Source organism: Rutidosis leptorrhynchoides, chromosome 2 (genome assembly GCF_046630445.1).
Source record: "Rutidosis leptorrhynchoides isolate AG116_Rl617_1_P2 chromosome 2, CSIRO_AGI_Rlap_v1, whole genome shotgun sequence".
NCBI lineage: Eukaryota > Viridiplantae > Streptophyta > Magnoliopsida > Asterales > Asteraceae > Rutidosis > Rutidosis leptorrhynchoides.
Window position 1 is genome coordinate 496283224 of NC_092334.1, and position 18352 is coordinate 496301575.

An 18352-nucleotide genomic window follows, 5' to 3' on the forward strand; every position below is an offset into this window, starting at 1 on the left:
TTATCCCAATGGGTTTTCTTTAGCAAGGTTTTTAACGAGGCAGTACTAGTTATTCTCTAATAAAATTGTCATCCAAGGGGGAGTGTTATAAAATATCTAGATTGTGTTATAAAATATCTAGATTGGATGTTAATTTTATTATTATTATATTTCTTGCATAGTAATATTTTATACTATAAATAGACATGTATGGTAACCATTTAAGGTGCACCATTTCTCTTGAAATATCAATATCAATATTTCTTCTCTCCTTCTTCTCTCTTTTTCTCTCTTTGTTCTTATAACCATTAAAGGTAGTTATAAGCCTACTGAATTATAACAATAATAGATTTTTAGGATAGAAAAAGGGATGCCTTTAAATTGATCGATAATCATCGCCTTTTATAGGCAAAATATGAAATTGAATTTTCATTTACGACCCCTGAACTATGCTAAATTAACAACTTTTTATTATTTAATATTATTCTTATTATGAATTATTTAAATATTATATTTTATTCTTGTGCATAGTTGACTCGTAATTTTTACACCGTTGCGTCGAGCGTTGAGAGTTGACTCATGTCCCGGTTCCGGATTTTCGAACGTCCTTGCGTACTATTTTATATTGTGTACTTTGCGTTTTGTAACTTGTACTCTTGTCATTTTTAGACGTTCTTCATCAATAATTTGAACCTTTTTAATTGTATCTTGTACTTTTGAGCTTTTTGGACCTTTTTGTCTTCAATTTGTCGAATCTGCCTTTTGTCTTCGCACTTATTTAATATAAACGAATATCACTTGAAAATGGAACAATTGCAACTAAAATCTTGTCTTTCTTGGGGGATAATGCTATGAAATATATGTTCCTTTTTAGCCTTATCAGATGGCTCGAAGTTCTTGAAGCAGAATCATGACACGAAAACAAGTTCAAGTAAGATCATCACTTGAAATAAGATTGTTATAGTTATAGAAATTGAACCAAAGTTTGAATATGATTATTACCTTGTATTAGAATGATAACCTACTGTAAGAAACAAAGATTTCTTGAGGTTGGATGATCACCTTACAAGATTGGAAGTGAGCTAGCAAACTTGAAAGTATTCTTGATTTTATGTAACTAGAACTTGTAGAATATATGAAGAACACTTAGAACTTGAAGATAGAACTTGAGAGAGATCAATTAGATGAAGAAAATTGAAGAATTAAAGTGTTTGTAGATGTTTTTGGTTGTTGGTATATGGATTAGATATAAAGGATATGTAATTTTGTTTTCATGTAAATAAGTCATGAATGATTACTCATATTTTTGTAATTTTATGAGATATTTCATGCTAGTTGCCAAATGATGGTTCCCACATGTGTTAGGTGACTCACATGGGCTGCTAAGAGCTGATCATTGGAGTGTATATACCAATAGTACATACATCTAAAAGCTGTGTATTGTACGAGTATGAATACGGGTGCATACGAGTAGAATTGTTGATGAAACTGAACGAGGATGTAATTGTAAGCATTTTTGTTAAGTAGAAGTATTTTGATAAGTGTATTGAAGTCTTTCAAAAGTGTATAAATACATATTAAAACACTACATGTATATACATTTTAACTGAGTCGTTAAGTCATCGTTAGTCGTTACATGTAAGTGTTGTTTTGAAACCTTTAGGTTAACGATCTTGTTAAATGTTGTTAACCCAATGTTTATAATATCAAATGAGATTTTAAATTATTATATTATCATGATATTATCATGTATGAATATCTCTTAATATGATATATATACATTAAATGTCTTTACAACGATAATCGTTACATATATGTCTCGTTTAAAAATCATTAAGTTAGTAGTCTTGTTTTTACATATGTAGTTCATTGTTAATATACTTTATGATATGTTTACTTATCATAGTATCATATTAACTATATATATATATATCCATATATATGTCATCATATAGTTTTTACAAGTTTTAACGTTCGTGAATCACCGGTCAACTTGGGTGGTCAATTGTCTATATGAAACAAATTTCAATTAATCAAGTCTTAACAAGTTTGATTGCTTAACATGTTGAAAATATTTAATCATGTAAATATCAATCTCAATTAATATATATAAACATGGAAAAGTTCGGGTCACTACATTTATCCCACAAGCATGCGAATTTAACCTTAACCATATTAGTTAGCTCATAACGGTTAGGTGACCTTTATCCCATTATGAGTTCCCTACTATGATCAAGTGTCCCACAAAAAGGGTGGCGTTAAACTTGTTTACCTTGTTTTAGTTATAAAGGGATTTTAGGCTTTCTTTATTCTAGTTTAAGAAAACATATTTGCCATACACCAACATGCATTTGGTGTATAGTACATTATGAAAAACCTATTTTCATGTCATAGTAATAAAACCAATTACTTGATATAAACCATTTTATATACATTATCACCTTGTTCTTAATAACCATTTATTAGTGTCCTTTTGTTATTTTTAATATAACCAAATATAATGTCGTTTTGTAAGTTGTTAATATGTGATTTTCTTGTACCAACCAAGCATACAAACACAATAATCATACAAGCATGCATAACAACAATGTTCACAATCAAGCCAAAGTGGTGGACACTTGTTTAGCCGAAAACAAGTGTCACCGGTAAAGGGTTAAATCATAAAGTAAGAGATTTTTAAAATCTCCCACTAACTCTTGCATCCATATGCTCCATCTTGTGATTTTCTTCATCATCTTGAATCTTCATTTCTTTTTACAAAAAAAATATACAACCTAATACATTTTTCTAGGAAAAAGAAATTACATCCTAATCTATTTTACATACCAAGATAAAATAAATTACATCACCAAATTACAAAAAATAATTACAATATTACAAACCAAATGAATGAATATTACAACCAATTGAAATGCAACCAAACATTCACACATCCAAACATAAAGTCTAGGCTTGATTGTGAACAACAACAAACAACAAAACTTGACCAAATTTGAAGCTCCAAACCCTTTTGGAAGCCCCAAAAATTCGGCCAAAAAAGCACCCCACCCAAAACCCAAAATTTTTACATTCTAATTTCATGCATGTTACTAGAATGTAATCTAAATGGGTTTTAAAGCCAAATACAAGAAGCATATTTCTATGACCTCGGCTCTAGATACCATTGTTGGAATTCATCATATTAACAAGTTATATTAACATGCATGTCAAAACCCGATTTTAAAAGTGAAGCGGAAGCAATTTTACATAAACAAATCAATATGAGTTTAACCTTTTAAACATGAATTCCAAAATAGATCAAGTCTAGAAATATACTTACAAACATAAGAGTGCTAGTAAAAGGATGTACCTACTCCAAGTTAGGAGGTTACAAGATGATGAAGATGATGATGAACTAGCAACTTCTAACTTGAAGTCTCAAGCTTGAAATACCCACAAGACCTTTATCAACCAACACCACTTGATATGGTTAGGATTTAGACACCAAAATGCAAGTAAAAAAAACAAATGAAGAACCCTTTTCTTCCTCTCAAAATTTCGGCCAAGATGGATGGATGGAGAGAGTTTTTGCTTTTCAAAATGCTAGTTAATTATGTGTGTGTGTAAGTGTGTAAGCATGCCACCACTTAGAGTGTAAATACAAGTAATTAAGCAAGCATGGGTGGGTTTCTTGGAACCCCAAAACCGCCACCCCCTTTTCCCTTTTTTTTATTATTTTTCTTCAACTTTTATATAAAAGGCTTGCTAGTTACCTTTTGTTACATGCACATTGTTTAATTTTATAAACCACTTATAAAATTGTAACACACATAAAAGTTTAATCATATGAATAATTAAACTTGTTCTTATAATTATCCAAATAATTATTTCAAGCATTTTATCTTTAGAAAACCAATTTCTAAAGTTTAAGTGTCGAGTATTAATTTTAAAGATCCAATCGTTAAAATAAATACATAAAAGGTGTTGATGGCTTGTTATTGGGTATGACCCGACTTGGATCATAATATATTGGCCACATTAATTTATTATGTCTCTCGGGCATATGAAATACCTTCAATCTCCCACTTGGAGAAACATAAGGAATTAATGCAAGTGACGGATACCACCTAACGACCGTCCATCACCCCCAATATGTTATGACTTGGTGCCATTCAATAACATCATCCCTTTCGAGTTCCCATCTCGAATATGATTAGGTGAATCTTTCAATATATCCTTTTGTCCTAGATGTCATGTCAAATCCAAGAGACACGGAGTGATCACTCTCTTTTAGATTAAACTTTATCAGGCCTTAGACATCTGACTCTCAACGAATAAGAGGGACAAATTCCATCTTGACTACATACATCCTAGATACACACCTTGTATTATACCTGAGCTCTTCCTTATGAGCTACCATTTTCAGAATAGCGAAGGAAAGAATCAAGGCATGATATTCGGTGAATATCTGAACCCAATATGTATCTCAGGTCAGAGGATACAATGATATTCTCCTTTACCCAAGATTACATGTGATCAACCACAAAGGCTCCATACAGCAAATCTTGAGAGCGGGTCTTCTAATATTTGTGTCCCATAAATATCTATGAACCTTGGTTGCAACCTTGCCCTACATTCACCATTTGAATGTTAACCAATCCAAGTTCATAATAGTCTAGACCTCACACTTGTTCCCACAAATGTGATCAACTACGGAATTTTAGAATAATTATTTATTCATGGATAAAATATGCAAAATAGGAACATGACTCAAATTTAATAAATTAATACCATAATTTTATTAATGAGTTTGAACTAATTCGTTCCGTTACAATACATAAAAAAGATCATATCCAATCACTAGAATATCGAAGCCCTAATGCACAAACATGCCTCTCATGTTTAGTATTATATAAGAGCTTCGTGAGTGGATCCGCTCTATTAAGATCTGTGTGAACTTTGCGAATACATATCTTTCCTTTTTCAACTTCATCCCTTATGTAGTTGAATCTCCACTCAATGTGACGTGTCTTTTGGTGAGCACGAGGTTCCTTGATTTGAGCAATCGCACCCTCGTTGTCACAAAATATCTCAAGAGGGTCCTGAATAGAAGGGACCACTCCTAAGTCATCTATGAATTTCTTCATCCATGCAGCTTCCTGAGCTGCCAATGAAGCGGCAATGCACTCTGACTCTGTAGTGGATAATGCAACAACATCCTGTTTCGAACTCTTCCAAGAGACCGCACCTCCATTTAGCATGAAGACATAACCAGATTGTGATCGAGAATCATCTCGATCAGTTTGGAAACTCGCGTCCACGTAACCTTTTACTGCGAGTTCCTCCTCACCAGACCCATATATCAGAAACATATCCTTAGTCCTCCTAAGGTATTTCAATATACTTTTAACAGCAATCCAATGACTGTTCTCTGGGTTATTCTGGTATCTACTTGTCAAGCTCAGAGCGCATGACACATCCGGTCTAGTGCATATCATTGCATACATGATTGACCCAATAGCAGATGCGTATGGGACATTTTTCATTCTCTCTTGTTCATCTTTTGTGGTAGGACACTGAGATGAACTGAGAATCGTCCCTCTTTGAATAGGTACCAAACCTTTCTTTGAGTTCTCCATCTTGAACCTTTTCAAGACCTTTTCAATGTATGCACTTTGATTTAAACCTATCAATTTCTTGGATCTATCTCTATAGATCCCAATCCCTAAAACATATTATGCTTCTCCAAGATCTTTAATGGAGAAGCACTTACTTAGCCAAGTCTTAACACCTTGCATCGTAGGAATATCGTTCCCAAATAACAATATATCATCTACGTATAGTACGAGGAACATGATGGTGCTCCCACTAGCCTTCTTGTATACACAAGCTTCATCACCATTTTTAATGAAGCCAAATTTCTTTGCCTCCTCATTAAAATGATGATTCCACATTCTAGATGCTTGTTTCAATCCATAGATTGATTTCTTTAACTTGCATACCTTTTTAGGATATTTCGGATCAACAAAACCTTCGAGATGTACCATATAGACATCTTCCTCAAGATATCCATTTAGGAAGGCAGTTTTGACATCCATTTACCATATTTCATAGTCATAATGAGCAGCAATGGCAAATAATATCCTAATAGACTTTAGCATTGCCACAGGCGAGAAAGTTTCATCATAGTCAACCCCTTGAGTTTGAGTGAAACCTTTTGCTACAAGTCTAGCTTTGTATGTATCCAAGTTTCCATGTATGTCGGTTTTCTTCTTGAAAATCCATTTGCAATCAACTAGCCTAGAGCTAGGAGGTTGCGCAACAAGTTCCCAAACTTGGTTGTCATACATGGATTGCATCTCGGCGTTCATGGCTTCCTGCCATTTGTCTTTATCAATCCTTGATAAAGCATCTTTGTAGTTTGTGGGTTCATCCAAATCAACCACATAGCAACCATCCATGAGAAACCCATATCTCTCGGGAGGATTACTAATCCTACTAGATCTTCGAACGTCTTGTATACTTTGATCAACCACTTGATCATTCTCAACATTTTCATGTTGAGTGCTAGTGTCAACCAATTGTGTATCATTTACTTGATCTTGAAACTCTTCAAAATCTATCTTCCTTTCACTATTACCTTCCATTAGGAACTTAGTTTCAAGGAATTCCGCCTTTCGAGCAACAAATACATTTTGCTCGGTCGGATCATAGAAATAGTATCCCATATCATCCTTGGGATATCCTATGAAGATGCACTTCGTGGATCGAGCATGCAACTTATTAGCATCATAGCGCTTGGGATAAGCTTCACATCCCCACACTTTCAAGTATGATAGAGAAGGAGGTTTTCCAAACCACATCTCGTGAGGAGTTCGTTCCACTTTCTTGATTGGGGCCATATTTAAAATACGAGCCGTGGAGCTTAGACAATAACCCCAAAATGATAGAGGTAACGAGCTTCTTGCCATCATAGATCGAACCATATCCATTAGGGTTCGGTTCCTCCTTTCGGAAACCCCATTAAGTTGGGGTGTTCCTGGTGGAGTAAGTTGTGAGATAATCCCACAACTCCTAAGATGATCTTGGAAAGCATCGCTTAGGTATTCACCTCCTCTATCGGTACGAAGTACCTTGATTGTCTTGTTGAGTTGATTTTGTACTTCGTTTTGATATTCTTTGAATGCTTCAAAAGTTTCATCCTTATGTCTTAATAAGTAGACATATCCAAAAAGACTAAAGTCATCAATGAAAGTAACAAAGTATCTCTCACCATTCCTAGTCATGGGTTTAAAGGGTCCACATACATCCGAATGTATTACTCCCAATAAATCTTTAGCCCTTTCATAGGTCCCTTTGAAAGGTGATTTAGTCATTTTTCCTTGTAAACAAGATTCACACACATCAAACGAGTCCATCTCATTTGATTTCAAAAGTCCATTCTTTTGAAGTGTACGCATTCGGTTCTTATTTATGTGACCAAGGCGACAATGCCATAAGTAGGAATCACTCAAATCCCTTTTGAGTTTCTTGGTGCTAGTATGGTATATTGAGCTACTAGATGATGTATCATCATGAACCAATTCATAAATTCCATTTGAAGGCGAAGCCTTAAAATAGAATACATTATCTAAATAAATGTGGATATCATCATTAACAAAATTAAGATAAAAACCACATTGTTTTAAATGGGAAACTGAAATAATGTTTCGACATAAATCCGGTGCATACAAAACATTGTTCAAAATAAGTTCCAAACCACTTGGAAGCTTTAATACAAAGTCTCCTTGAGCCTTCACTTGTACTTTGGCTCCATTACCCATAAAGAGACTTGATGTTCCCGTTTGCATGCTACTTCTTTTGAACCCCTGCAAAGAATTGCAAATGTGAGTTCCACATCCAGTGTCTAATACCCATGTATTAGAAGAAGTAATACTAAGCTCTATATATACCATATATATATTACCTGAGGATTGCCCCGTATCCCTCTTTTCCTTCAACTCCTTAAGGTAGACCGGGCAGTTGCGTTTCCAGTGACCCATTTCACCGCAATCGAAGCACGGGTCTTCCTTGGGGTTTGTTTGTCCGGCAACCTTTTGCTTCTTGTTCTTGTTTTTGGTTGGGGTAACCATCTTCCCCTTTCCCTTGCCTTGATGGGCGGGTCCTTTCCTCTTAGCCGCCTTAGGCTTAGAGGTGTTATTACCTTTGGACCCACCATCATTGATCATTAGCACGGGTGAAGCCCTCTTACCCATGCTAGTTTCCGCCGTCCTAAGCATGCCATGTAGTTCTCCAATGGTCTTATCCATCCCATTCATATTGTAATTAATTACAAATTGGTCAAACCTTTTTGACAAGGAGTTTAGGATAAGATCCGTGGCTAGCTCATTAGATATGTTGAGATTAAGACGGTTTACACGATCAATAAGGCTTTTCATCTTGAGGACATAAGATGAAACGGATTGGGAGTCATCCATACGACATGCATGTAGCGCTCGAACCGTTTCGAAGCGCTCGACACGTGCTTGTTGAAGGAACATCTCCTTAAATTGCGTGATCATGTCGTATGCAGTATGATGCTCCAAATCCTTTTGGAGTTCGGGTATCATAGTCCCAAGCATTAGGCAAGCGACTTGCACCGAATCGGCGCAATACTTATCCCAATAAGCCATGCCTTCCGTATCATCCTCGTCGGGTTGATCAGGAATGGGGTCTTCCAACACATACGCCTTATCCTCAAGTTTGAGTACAATCCTAAGATTGCGGAACCAATCCATAAAGTTCGTATGGTTGAGTTTGTCTTTCTCGAGGAGAGACCTTAACGATAGGTTGTTCAAGTTAATAGGTGCATTTTGCATGTTGTTGTTATTGGCGTCCATCTACAAAATTTAACAAAGTTCATTTAAGTATCGATTTTAAATTTAATAAACAATACCCTTTTAAATTTTAATTGACTTATTAAATATTAGAATCCAACGGTAAATCAAATTTCGGTTATGTGACCTTTATCCCGTTATATGATTTAGCTAGGTAGTCATTTATATGACAATTGCAATCCTTTTGCAACTTCTAAATTATGGAATCATGCAATCCTTTTGCATGGCATATTTATCCCATCAACGCCTATTTGTTCCTCATGCTTCGGTGACCCTAAGTTCATGATTCCCAAATCAAGTCGTCCTACTTGTGTAAACATGTAAAATTAACATACAAGTGGTTAGGTGACCTTTATCCCACAAGCATGCGAATTTTACCTTAACCATATTAGTTAGCTCATAACGGTTAGGTGACCTTTATCCCATTATGAGTTTCCTACTATGATCAAGTGTCCCACAAAAAGGGTGGCGTTAAACTTGTTTACCTTGTTTTAGTTATAAAGGGATTTTAGGCTTTCTTTATTCTAGTTTAAGATAACATATTTGCCATACACCAACATGCATTTGGTGTATAGTACATTATGAAAAACCTATTTTTATGTCATAGTAATAAAACCAATTACTTGATATAAACCATTTTATATACATTATCACCTTGTTCTTAATAACCATTTATTAGTGTCTTTTTGTTGTTTTTAATATAACCAATTATAATGTTGTTTTGCAAGTTGTTAATATGTGATTTTCTTGTACCAACCAAGCATACAAACACAATAATCATACAAGCATGCATAACAACAATGTTCACAATCAAGCCAAAGTGGTGGACACTTGTTTAGCCGAAAACAAGTGTCACCGGTAAAGGGTTAAATCACAAAGTAAGAGATTTTTAAAATCTCCCACTAACTCTTGCATCCATATGCTCCATCTTGTGATTTTCTTCATCATCTTGAATCTTCATTTCTTTTTACAAAAAAAATATACAACCTAATACATTTTTCTAGGAAAAAGAAATTACATCCTAATCTATTTTACATACCAAGATAAAATAAATTACATCACCAAATTACAAAAAATAATTACAATATTACAAACCAAATGAATGAATATTACAACCAATTGAAATGCAACCAAACATTTACACATCCAAACATAAAGTCTAGGCTTGATTGTGAACAACAACAAACAACAAAACTTGACCAAATTTGAAGCTCCAAACCCTTTTGGAAGCCCCAAAAATTCGGCCAAAAAAGCACCCCACCCAAAACCCAAAATTTTTACATTCTAATTTCATGCATGTTACTAGAATGTAATCTAAATGGGTTTTAAAGCCAAATACAAGAAGCATATTTCTATGACCTCGGCTCTAGATACCATTGTTGGAATTCATCATATTAACAAGTTATATTAACATGCATGTCAAAACCCGATTTTAAAAGTGAAGCGGAAGCAATTTTACATAAACAAATCAATATGAGTTTAACCTTTTAAACATGAATTCCAAAATAGATCAAGTCTAGAAATATACTTACAAACATAAGAGTGCTAGTAAATGGATGTACCTACTCCAAGTTAGGAGGTTACAAGATGATGAAGATGATGATGAACTAGCAACTTCTAACTTGAAATCTCAAGCTTGAAATACCCACAAGCCCTTTATCAACCAACACCACTTGATATGGTTAGGATTTAGACACCAAAATGCAAGTAAAAAAAACAAATGAAGAACCCTTTTCTTCCTCTCAAAATTTCGGCCAAGATGGATGGATGGAGAGAGTTTTTGCTTTTCAAAATGCTAGTTAATTATGTGTGTGTGTAAGTGTGTAAGCATGCCACCACTTAGAGTGTAAATACAAGTAATTAAGCAAGCATGGGTGGGTTTCTTGGAACCCCAAAACTCCCACCCCCTTTTCCCTTTTTTTTTTTTTTTTTTATTTTTCTTCAACTTTTATATAAAAGGCTTGCTAGTTACCTTTTGTTACATGCACATTTTTTAATTTTATAAACCACTTATAAAATTGTAACACACATAAAAGTTTAATCATATGAATAATTAAACTTGTTCTTATAATTATCCAAATAATTATTTCAAGCATTTTATCTTTAGAAAACCAATTTCTAAAGTTCAAGTGTCGAGTATTAATTTTAAAGATCCAATCCTTAAAATAAATACATAAAAGGTGTTGATGGCTTGTTATTGGGTATGACCCGACTTGGATCATAATATATTGGCCACATTAATTTATTATGTCTCTCGGGCATATGAAATACCTTCAGAAGCAGCAAAAAATAAAGACTGTTCAAACAGTCAAAAGTTTGATAATAAAGATCGACATACTGAAAAAGCTCAAAAGTTTGATACTGAAAAACGAATCGAGTAAATCATGAAGGAGACCAAGGACAAATACAAGGACCAAACCCTGTATTTAAAGAATCCTGATGATTCTATTTCTGATGAAATCTTTAGCGAATACCTTACTCCTTAATCGCTCTAAATCATTGTGAATGAATTTCTTCATCACACTTTGAATCTAAAATTCTAAGATATTATCGTATCTTTCATTGTAAATATCCTCAATATTTCTGAAGATATCTTCATAAATATTCTCGTCCGATATTAATTATCTCTCCGCGCTATCTGTGATATATGATAAAAAGGAAACTATTTTAGTTTCTAAAATTCTGAAAAATTCGAACTTAAAATATGAATGTTATTGAAGTAATGTTGGGAACTGATGCATGAGTTAGTATAATATAATGACACTTGATCAACGTGATTATATTACAGTAAGTCATGCTGAGTTTCTAAATGGAACATGATGATTCACAGATTATAACATCATCATGTGTCATGTTACATAACTCTTTCATTCTGATTAACTTCTGAACATATCAAGAATATATATTCTTGATAGTTCTATTCTCAGTGATTCTGGTAATTTGACAAATCAAATTGTGCTATTACGTTATTTCTCGTTTAGAACATTAAGTTCATTCGAAACTCCATACTTACGAATTCTGGACCATTACTCGCTTTACTAGAGGTCGAGAAGAGAATAAAAAGGCAAAAGAGCTCCAAAATATAAGAGAAAATATAAAGCCCAATAACAACACGGAGATTACAAACTGTGGATGTTAATACGAATAGCAATATAAAGACACGGTATAATTAAGAATAGTATCATCCCAAGGTAATAGTAGAAATAAACAGATTCTTCCGGTAGGAGTTGGAAAAGAAGAACGATCATTACGATAGTCAGAATAAGAACAAGGATTAGAACCGGATTAAGCATTATTATAATCTTTTGGATATATGAACTGAGAATGAAGGTATAGAAATGGTAAAAACTAATGGAACGAAAAAGGTAGAATTTATAATAGAAATACCAGACAGAGTAATCGAGGCAGATCATCGTATTTAATTATAGAGATCTTAATTTGCCGAAGAATCAAATCTTTTAGATTTCGAAGATTTTCTTTAAATTCCCTGAATTCCGGAATTCAACCAAGACAACGTCAAAAGTTAAGACGAAACTTTATTTATTCATTTCAAACTTTTGTGAAAGCTTTACTCGTACTCTTCGAATAATCGAATTGTTTTATCCATATTACTCACTGATGATAAAACTATATTTATCAGCTCATATTTTTTATGAAAAATTTTTTATCGTTAGCCATGACGACCTCACTCAAATTTCGGGACGAAATTTCTTTAACGGGTAGGTACTGTGACGACCCGGAAATTTCCAACCAAATTTAAACTTAATTTTTATATAGTTTCGACAAGATAAGCAAAGTCTATTTAATTGAATCTCAAAATCTTTGAACTGTTTACATGGATACACTTAAACCTTCGACCATTTCTGACGATTCATGAACAATAGATACGTACATATATAAATAATTAGATATAAATATATATAGATGTATATATATATGTATATATATGTATACATATACATGAATATTAATTGTATATATATAAGATTAAATATTAAATTTATTTATTTGAAAATATATATTTAATATATTTAGTCTTATAATAAAACATGATATTAAAATGTAATTACATATACATATATGATATTGAAAATAAATGATTTTGAACTTAAACATTAAACGATTGTAATACTCGGTTGACATTTCACTATTGTTCATATAGATCTAATACATGTTTATGAATATTTAAAATAAAAGTTGTACTGTAAATCGATTATGAAGATTTTGGGATTTGTTAAAAATATTTTTACCTTTTTAGTTTAAATATTAGTACTCCGTACATATTAATTGGGATAGAAAATAAATAATTAACTAACATTTTTTATCAGGTTTCAAACAGTTAATGAATGAAATAATTAAATATATTTAATTTAAAAATTTGGGATTTTTAGGAACACTTTTATACATTAACTGTTTAGCAATGGACACGATATAAAACGCCGGGGAAAACTGTCGGCAGAGTAATAGTAAGTTAACCCGTGATTAAGTGAATTATCATGTATGGTCACTGTATGTGTTTTTATTCATAATCTAATATATTATAAATATATATACATATGGGTGAGATAAACACATATAAGCACTCCATCAACCATCACCAAAGCCACCGACCACCAATTCCATCCGTCATCATACATCACCACCAAGACCACTTCCACTCGCCATCTGTTGCTGCACCGAAAGATCATCACCAAACCTCCATGACTATTGTGTCTTTTGTTTATGTTTCTATAAACTATGAAGCACCACCACTTCCACTTTCAAATTTTATTCATATCTATTCGATTGTTCGCGGTTACATCAACCCATTTATGAAATTGTCAATCAAGGAAAACGTTTTATTTAACTTCTGTGGGTTCACCAAGGAAACTGTTACCTTGTGATTCCGTCACTCTAAGCAACCGCCACCCTTCTCTTTCGTGAGAACCCACCGAGACCACTATCCCATCTACCACCACGGTTATCACCTTCATCTCTCTATTTCTCTCACTATCTCTTTCTCTCCATGACACAACAAATCAACCACAACCATATTTGTTTTTGGTTTCATCTCTGCCACTGCTATGATGTGGGTTTCGACATCTAACCGGAAACCATTACCACCATGAAACAAAAACCATAACCGCCACCCTTCCAACGTCATCTTTCATCTTTTTCTTTTCCTATCTCTTCATGAACTACCATCAACAACCTAATCAATCACTTTTGCACCACCATCAACGCTATAACAATACGCGAACAGCCACTTTGACTTCCACCTTCGTTCACCTTCGCAACCACCACACCACTTCATTTAAACTGCAAAACACTGCAATTACTATGTATCTATTTCTGTCTACATTCGCTGCTGCTATACTTTTTGTTTAAACCACCATTAACCAACACCAATTGCAAGATGTATGGATTGTGGGTCGAGCAGGATAATGCAACGAAACAGATGGTATACTTTCACATTTAAGGTTTTATTTATGTATGGAATATAACTAAACCATGCTTTATTAAATTCTTAAAAGTTTAGGCAAGTGTGACTAAATCCAAAGTATATGGCCGACCAAAAGAAGTGTAGAGACTTTTGGAATTTAAAAAAAAAAAAAAAGGATATTGATGATAACTAGTAATGAGGTTTCGACCCTATAACAACTGCATGTATTCATTCAAATTACCGTTACTATTTTGAGATGATGATGATACGGTGGAGGTGTCCTGATAATGATGTTATGATACATTAAATAACGATTAAGATGATGAAACTGGGAGAAGATGATGAATGGAAGTTTGACTGTGTCGAGGTTGTGGCTATAGCTCGTGCCCCTTCCTTTTTCACATTCAATTATTAAAAAAAAAAGAATAAAACGTGCATATGGTTTAAGACTATGGATTGGGCTGCAGTTTTATTGGATTTTCAGTTGGGCCTTTTTATTTGTTAAAGGAGTATTAAAAGTTGTTGGGCTTGTAGGACTTCAATTAGAATGGTAATGATAGTGATATAATACGTAAGATGTAGTTGATGATGGTAACGAGAACGATAAAGATATATATGTAAGACATACGATACATGAAATCATGAATTATGAAGATGATGATATCGTGATTGATATAAAAGAAGAAGAAGAAAATAAAACACGAATAATTATGGGTTAAATAAATACGGATGAGTTATTATTTTAGAAAGACCAAATAACTTAGCTGGTTAGGAGTGTTGGGTGTAACCAAGAGGTCTTGGGTTCGAGCCCGGGCAAGAACAGTTATTTTTGGAACTCTTTCTTGAGAGGTAGTTATTACTATTATTATTATTATTATTATTATTATTATTATTATTATTATTATTATTATTATTATTATTATTATTATTATTATTATTATTATTATTATTATTATTATTATTATTATTATTATTAATTATTATTATTATTATTATTATTATTATTATTATTATTATTATTATTATTATTATTATTAATACCATTATTAGTATTATTATCAAAATATTCATTTTCTAAAATTACTATTATTAACAAAAGTATTTTTATTAAAATTATCATTTTCATTCTTATTATAAGTATGATTATCATTAAAAACTATCATTATTGTTATTATCAATATTACTACTAATATTACTATCATTATAAGTATTATTATTTTTAGAATCATAATTATTATTATTATCATTATTAAGTATATTTACTAATAATACAACTTTTTATTTAATATTATTAATACTATTTTATCAAATGATTTTTAGTTATATAAATACTATAGTTAATACATATAACATATCTATATTAACGTTTTATAATAAATACTAATTATTTAGTTAAAATACATAAAATAGAAATATTTAAATTATTTATTGCTAAAACATATAATTTATTAAAATAACAATTAAATCACTAATTAAAATATAAAAATTTTCGATTACCATTACATGTGTTAATATACATAATTGAATATAGGTTCGTGAATCCGAGTCCAACCCTATGTTGTTCAATGCCGTCATATGTATTTTTACTACAAAATACAGTATGGTGAGTTTCATTACTCCCTTTTTAAATGCTTTTGCAATATATATTTTTGGGACTGAGAATACATGCGCTGCTTTTATAAATTTTTTACGAAATAGACACAAGCAATTGAAACTACATTATATGGTTGATTGATCGAAGCCGAATATGCCCCTTTTGCTTGGTAACCTAAGAATTAGTACTAATTGACGCGAATCCTAAAGATAGATCTATTGGGCCCAACAAACCCCATCCGTTGTAGCGGATGCTTTAGTACTTCGAGTTTTTATATCATGTCCGATGGATGTCCCTGAATGATGGGGATATTCTTATATGCATCTTTTTAATGTCGGTTACCAGGTGTTCAATCCATATGAATGATTTTTGTCTCTATGCATGGGACGTATATTTATGAGAAATGGAAATGAAATTCTTGTAGTCTATTAAAATGATGAAAATGATTGATTATGATAAACTAATGAACTCACCAACCTTTTGGTTGACCCTTGAAAGCATGTTTATTCTCAGGTATGAAAGAAATATTCCGCTGTGCATTTGCTCATATTAGAGATATTACTTAGAGTCATTCATGATATATTTCAAAAGACATTGCATTCGAGTCGTGGAGTTCATCAAGATTATTACTAAGTCAATTATAGTTGGATATATTATGAAATGGCAGCATGCCGTCAACTTTCGATGTAATGAAAGTTTGTCTTTTAAAAACGAATGAAATATTTGTAAAATGTATCATATAGAGGTCAAGTTCCTCGCGATGTAACCAAATGTAATGTATTCGTCCAGATGGATTAGGACGGGTCGCTTCACGAGACAGTGGTATAAGAAGTTTGAGTTGGTTATAGGAAAACAAGGCTACCGAAAGACGACTTTAGATCATTGTGTTTTCTTTTAGAGGTTTGGTGATGATGATTTCATCATATTGTTGCTATACGTTGATGATATGCTGATTGTTGGTAGAAATATTGAAAGAATTGCGAAGTTAAATCAAGAATTGAGCAAGTCTTTTGCTATGAAAGACTTGGGGCCAGCAAAACAGATTCTTGGCATTCAGATTTCTAGAGATAGAGGTGCTAAGATGTTACATATATCACAAGAGCAATACATTGAAAAGGTGCTTGGTAGATTCAACATGAAAAATGCTAAAGTGGTTAGTTCCCTCTTACTACCAACTTTAAGCTAACCGATAAAGATTGCCCTTCTTCAAAGGAGGATATTGAGGAGATGGATAAAGTTCCATATGCTTCAGCGGTTAGTAGCTTGATATATGCTATGGTGTGTACAAGGCCTGATATAGCTCATGCGGTAGATGTTGTTAGTCGGTTTATGTCAAATCCGGGTAAGAAGCATTGGGAAGCAGTTAAATGGATTATGAGATACTTACGAGGTACTTCAAAGTTAGGTATCACATTCGGAAATGGAGAGCCAGTGCTTGTTGGTTATACAGACTCAGATATGGTAGGAAACAAAGATAACATGAAATCCACTTCTGGATATTTGATGACTTTCGCAGGGGGAACAGTTTCATGGCAATCAAGGTTACAAAATTGTGTTGCATTGTCTACGACCGAGGCTGAGTATATGGCAGCAACAGAAGCGTGCAAAGAACTATTGTGGATGAAAAGGTTTCTTCAAGACCTTAGGTTTAAGCAACCACGATATGTGGTTCTTTGTGATAATGAGAGTGCGATTCATTTGGCTAGAAATTCTATGTATCATAAGCGGACAAAACATATAGATGTGTGGTATCATTGGATTAGAGAACGTCTTGAAGATGGTTCGTTTGAACTTGATAAAGTTCACACCGATGATAATGGTTCCAACATGTTCACAAAGGCTTTAGTAAGTGAGAAGCTCAAAGTATGTTGATTGATCGCCGGGATGGCGATTCCTTCCTCATAATTGGAAAGGGGGATATTTGTTGGGTTTTTATTTATGTTACCAATATGAGGAAGTCATATTGCAATGTCCAATGCCCAACAAAATAGACCAAGATGAAGTTTGACCTGGTCAACATCTAGGGGCATTAATATCTCGATTGTTTGCAGCTGTATTCATCAAGAGAGATCAGAGAGATCAAAAAGTCAAAGAGAGAAAACCCATTCCCTTCTATAGTTACAGCGGGTTAGAAAAGAGACGATCTCTAGAGATCTAACCGTTGGATCTTCATCAAATTTGGGCTGTGTCTTCCTGACATCAGTGCCAAGGTTTTCAACTGTTGTATTCGACTAAAGAGGTCTGTAGCTCGAGTTATAGCTTCTGGATCAGACTACAGTTTTTGGGTGAAATCATTCTTCTTTTGTCTTTAATTATTTCATATACTTGTTGATTGTTGTAGTTCAAGAGTATGATGATGTTGTATACCTCTAGTTGATCTAGAGAAGGATTATTGTATTGTTCTCTTGTTGGTGATAGTGGAATTTAAGTGACCTACGGGTCCCGTGGTTTTTACTCTCGATTTTGAGATGTTTTCCACGTAAAAGTCTCGTGTGTATTGTG